The sequence below is a fragment of the Oryctolagus cuniculus genome, chromosome 4, assembly GCF_051225735.1.
Source record: "Oryctolagus cuniculus isolate XC-2025 breed Fujian yellow rabbit chromosome 4, ASM5122573v1, whole genome shotgun sequence".
Taxonomy (NCBI): Eukaryota; Metazoa; Chordata; class Mammalia; order Lagomorpha; family Leporidae; genus Oryctolagus; species Oryctolagus cuniculus.
In genome coordinates, this window is record NC_142870.1 from 16253921 (window position 1) to 16259920 (window position 6000).

The 6000-nt window shown below is 43.4% G+C and overlaps 1 long non-coding RNA gene across 1 annotated transcript in view; it reads right to left on the reverse strand.

Moving 5' to 3' along the window:
• The window catches only part of LOC127494001 (uncharacterized), a 28603-nt gene extending 23852 nt beyond the window's left edge, over positions 1-4751 (reverse strand). Inside the window, exon 1 of the long non-coding RNA XR_011387741.2 lies at positions 4621-4751. This is a non-coding gene — a long non-coding RNA (uncharacterized LOC127494001). The remainder of the gene's footprint in view (positions 1-4620) is intronic.
• Between the last annotated feature and the right edge of the window lie 1249 nt (positions 4752-6000).

The following is a 6000-nucleotide window of genomic DNA, read 5'->3' on the forward strand; positions in this document are numbered from 1 at the left end:
TCATACTTACCCTATTTTAAGCATGCTGACAGCTGTCTGCTCTTCCAAACCTCAGTAAACACAAGACCAGTCTATTAAGTGCTTTTACTAGCCAATGTTCCCCACCTTATCTTAGCAGCTATGTGCTCCATCCCTCATTCCTGCCAATTTCAAACTCCTCCACTGATACCACAGCAAGCTTCTCTCCCAAATGTTACTCATTAATTTGTGTAGCCAAAACAGAGCTGACAGAGCAGATTCTGAAACTCGGAGGAGTGGTATGGATGATCTCTTGAAAGACTGTATTTTCTAGATCCCCAAAACAGATCTGTCAAATGTCAGATGCAGAGTACAGTAGATGAGATCTTTTGAAAATCAGATTAAGAGGTAGGACTGGGGTAGGCATATCTTAGTGCTTAAGACACCAGTTAGGATGCCAATGTCCACTATCAGAGAGCCTGAGTTCAGTACCCATATTCTGCTCCTGACTCCAGCTTCCTGCTAATGCAGACACTGGAAGTCAGTAGTGATGGTTCAAGATATCGAGTCCCTCCCAACCACATGGGAGACCTGCATTGAGTCCTGGGTCATGTTTCTACCTCTGCCAGGAGTTGTTGCAGGTATTTGGGGAACAAAGCAGCAGATAGGAGATGTAACTCAAATAAATTAATTTTAAAAAATTCAGGATGAGGCCAAATCATGTTGCTCAACAAATTTTTTCATCAGTTAAAAAAAAACTTGGGGCCAGCGCTGTGGCATATCCAGTAAAGCCGCCATCCCATATGGGCACTGGCTCAACACCCAGCTGCTCCACTTCCAATCCAACTCTCGGCTATAGCCTGGGAAAGCAGTTGAAGATGACTCAAGTCCTTGGGACCCTACACCCATGTGAGCGACCTGGAAGAAGCTCTTGGATCCTGGCTTCAGACTGGCCCAGCCCTGGCCATTGCAGCCATCTGGGGAGTGAACCAGTAGATGGAAGACCTCTCTCTCTGCCTCTGCCTCTCTGTAATTCTTTCAAATAAATAATCTTTAAAAAAATTAAGGTACTATTAATAAGTCTTTTGCTGAGTGCCTAAGGCTATCATTTAAATCCAATCAAGCAAAACATAAATATGTTTATTTCATAAAGAGATTCTCTACAGCCCAATGCAAAAATACTATTAAGTTTCTTAAATGGACCAAAGAGGTATGCCTTTAAACAACTAAATTATAATGGATAGTTTAATATTTAGTAGTGCTCTGAGTTAACGGGATCTTCTCAGAAGAGATCAATATCACATTAGAAACCTGTGTATCAAGGTAGTATCTAGAAAATTATTTGAGTCCAGTCTCCTGAAAGAAGGACATTAACTGTTTAGGAAACTGCTGGTTTTATGGACACTGATAAAAAGTAAACTAAGAGGATAGAAGGGAAACAGCACATACTGAAGAGGGCCATGTTCAGATGGAAAAGGAATGTGTTGTACTCAATTTCTAAAACCTTTTCCATGATCTTTGTCTTCTGTACATCAAGAACAATGTAGATAACAATGAGATGAGGGAGAGGAAAAAGAAGGGTTTGCAGTTAAGTACAAGGTTAACACTTGGCAAACCCAAACCCAGATTCCCACCAAGGGTGACAGGAGGGGGCAGATTCATGGCTATTTCTTCCTGCAAACTTTTTGAAGCCTCAGACTCCCTGCCTACACATAATTCTTGTCGATATTCTTCCCTTAACCGCTCGTGCTCTGGTCCTCAGAGATCTTCTCTTAACCTCTGTGTTTACTCCATTTCTGGAGAGGTAGAGATTTAGCTGACAAATTTGAGAATAACTGGTGTTTTCTGCCTAGCACATTCTTCCTCTCGGGATACACCTGTCTCATAACAGCATGTTACACTCTGCTCCTCCTCACCATCAGCTGCCAAGAGCAGAGACAGAATAGGTGATGCTGTGCTTAAAGAAAATCTCTCTTCTCTCTTCCTAGCTGGCCCATATGAACCTTACTTGGCTACCCAAAAATCGCCAGCCTCCTGCCTTATGAGAAAGCCAAACCAACAGGTTTGCCTGATCTTGGACTATGAATCGCCAAAACCATGAGCCAAAATAAAACTTTCTTCATTAGTAGCTTGCCTTGGCTGTTTAGTTACAGACATGAAAAGCTGACTAACAGCCAGAGGAGGGAGAAGTTACTTCCTTCTAGCTATAGAAAGCTATAAGAGCAACTTGTCTAACTAGGGAGTGTGCACCGTGCTCCCAATCAAATATACTCTTTTATTAGCAGCTGAGGTTTTATTTTGTTTCCTATTATGTTTCCTTTATTTCTCTAATTATTCATAACCTACGAAAGGAATATGAAACATTCCTTTGAAAACCTACTACTTGGAGGATGTTATTTACAGATATTGAAAAATCAGATGAATAGAATTTGAGCAGTAACATATACAAAGGAACTTCAAAGTCTCATAAAAATAAAACTAAAAGGCAAGTTAAGAGCTGGCGCTGTGGCATAGTGGGTAAAGCCACCATCTGTAATGCCAACATCCCATATGGGTGCCAGTTCAAGTCCCAGCTGCTCCATATGTGATTCAGCTCTCTGCTATGACCTGGGAAAGTAGTAGAAGATAGGCCAAGTCCTTGGGCCCCTGCACCCATGTGGGAGACCTAGAAGAAGCTCCTGGCTCCTGGCTTTGGATGGGTGCAGCTCTGGCCATTGCAGTCATCTGGGTGTAAACCAGCGGATAGAAGACCTTTCTCCCTTTCTCCCTCCCTCCCTCCCTCCCTCCCTCCCTCTCTCTCTCTCTCTCTCTCTGCCTTTCCTTCTCTATGTGTAACTCTTTCAAATTAATAAATCTTTGTTTTAAAAAAGGCAAGTTTGATTTAAAAAATTTAAATTCAAGCAAATGACGGCTTCAAAACAATATGAAAAAAGTATGCATAGATGAGAATCTGGCTGTAGACAAGAATGTAGGATTAGGCACTGGAACAAAGCAGAGAATCTGAACTCTGAACTTGTTTTTCAGACAACATTCCAGGAGAGCTTATCTTGCAACACCACAGAGACCATCACAAATAAAGAGTAGTTAAAACTCAATGTCAGGGAGGCGCTGTGGCGTAGCAGGTAAAGCCCCCATTGGAAGTGCTGGCATCCTATATGGGTGCCAGTTCGAGTCCCAGCTGCTCCACTCCTGATCCAGCTCTCCAGTATGGCCTAGGAAAGCAGTAAAGGATGGTCCAGGTCCTAGGGCCCCTGCACCCACACGGGAGACCCAGAAGAATCTCCTGGCTCTGGCCATTGCAGCCATCTGGGGTGTGAATCAGCAGATGGAAAGCCCCTCTTTCTCTGCCTCTGTCTCTCTGTAACTCTGCCTTTCAAACAAATAAATTAATCTTAAAAAAAAAAAAAAACTAAATGTCAGCAGTTTGTGTCAGATATTCCTGGCCTAAGTTAAACACTGCAGTATTAAATTCTCCACCTAGGGTAGGAGATTGCCACCATTTGCTAAACACACAATGTATGAAGTTCTAAGTTCTTACATAGATGAGCAGGGAACTCCTTCCCTCTCCTCTTGTGTTACATCTTGGACACTCCCATAACTCTGGATATAAAAACACCACAAATTGCTTCTCAGGGAGGCAATTTCTTCAAGAAATTAGACCCTCCCACTGTCTCCTTCACTTATCACAAGCAAATAAAGGTTCTCTCTGAGCAACTCTTGCTTGGGGCTGACTAACCGGCAATACCCGAAATGGATGGACCCCTTCAATCTGGTAACACTGTGAGCATTTTAAGTTTGGTTGCATGTGGAGCCTTGTGGTAGGCCAGATTGGTTTACAAAGCAGTGAAGTTGGCCTAGGTGAGAGGTGTTAGGCCAGTCTGTGCACCTGGATGACTACTGTGGCTTATAGAGTCTCAGCCACCAAATACAACTTTCTGTAGAGCCCCAAATGCCCTCTGTGGGCCTTTGAAAAGATTCAGTAGGCAACTTTAAGCACAAGAGCACTGGAACCTCAGAAGTGTAGGCTGCCTCTCACAGGGACAGTACAATCCCCATAGAGATTTAGAAGTTGTATTGGCCCAATGCCAAGAGTCTAACGTAACTCCATGCTAAGAATAAGACATACACAAGATTATCATAGCATTTGTGTCACTTATTTTTGAAAGCAAGTCAATCACCAATCATTACAGTAGTTATCCTAGGAAACATCACTCTTAAAACACAGCACTTAAAGTCCTCAGTGGCCAAGGAACACACTGTTATCCGAGACACGAAGATTGAATATCCTTGGGTCAGCTTGCCCTTAATGCTTATCAGTCATCACCCACTTTCTGAAGTCAATTAGCTGTGATCTTAAACCCAATTCATAAAAATCCCCCTACCACAAACACACCCCCATACACTGCCAGAGGCCTTAGAGAGTGGGGTCAAGATGGCATGAGTCAATTGTGCACAGCAAGCACAATTGTGATGAAGTGTCCTTTTCCACTGGAAGCTGCGGCAGTGTTTGAGCTGCCTTCTACCACCGGACCCTTTCTTCTAAGACTGAGCTGCTGATGTTGGAGAGGACACCGCAGAATAGTACGTGCTGCTTTTCAACTATTTTCACAGCATCTGGGTTCCAGTGTGCTATACGAGTGTTTGCATAGTTCTACCTCTTACCTGGTATTGCCAGGCCAGTGCAGCCCAGGCCACACGGGCTGCCCAAAATTCCATTCTGCAATTTAGCCTGAGGAGGGAACAGTGGACACCAGCCCTGGAACCACGTGGCTCTTCTGCAGCTGAACTTGTGCTGCTTAAATCTGATGTAGACAGGCAGACAGGATAAAATTTGATTAATTTGTGAGCTGAAAGACCATGCCCTCAACCATGCCTGTTTGTGATCTCATCCCCCTTCCTGACCCCATCTGTATGCCCACCTGCCAATCAGGCTATGCAACCACTCCCCTTTGGAAGTGGATAAAGGGCCTGGAACACAGTGGACCCGGCCCTTTTTCCCCCTCATTGCCCTTTGTTGCCCTTACTGCCCATGCCTTCAAGGCATGTGGCCTTTGGGCCACCCACTCCCCATTTTCCCTGCCTGCATGCTTGTTGCACAAGGCTGGCTCTAGGCCTGCTCTCTGTGTGGTATGGATCCTAACTTAACTTCCAGACTTTTTCTCCATTAGATAAAGCCCTCACTCTCCTACGCATTTCTCTCACTGAATAAAATCCTTAAAACTTACCACGTGGTCTGGTCTATTTGAGCCAGTATTCAGAATTTTTCTCTGAATGCGTGGCAAGAACCCACACAGCTTATTAATCTCAGGAAATAATAAGCAAAACGGTTTCAAATCCACAAAAATGAGAAACCATCCCTAGAAGCGAACTTCCTTAGGACTAAACATTCACTGGGGGCTCAGGCCTGAGAAGTGACTATGCACAGGAATGTGGACTCAAAGCCCCTAGAGGGAGCCCTCACTCAATCAGTCCTGAGTGCCAGAAATGCATTGGAAGGAGAAAAATGAACTCATCAGGCAAAGATGAAGTCCCCTAGTAACAATGCATAAGACCAAAATTAATACTTTCCTAAGAGTCCTCCCAAAGAGATTAAGAACACAAGCTGTTGGCACACTGGCATCTTTGGCAAGATGAAACCAAGACTTTCTTTTTCTTCAGAAATCACTGAGTTTCTACCATGTCTTTGACAGCATTAGGTATCAAGTTCAGAAACTCTAGTATTGTCTGGGGTAATTAACTTAATGCCTGGGAATTGGCTTATTTTGAAACAAGTGTTATGGGGTCAAGGCTGTAATAATTTTTGTGACTACCTCTTCAGAATCAGTAATTTAATCTTGAACCTAGCTCCTTTGGAGCTCCACGGTAACAGTCAGCCTCAAAGAATTTCAACCCTATCAAGGCAAAAAGAAATCCTCTGGTCAAAGCTGATCCAGACAGAAATCTGGCAGACAAAGTTTGTATCTATTTTTCATAATGTGCGGGCAAGTTGATTAAATTAATTTCTTTGATGTCTGTTATTTCAATTTAAATTTTTGTCCCGCT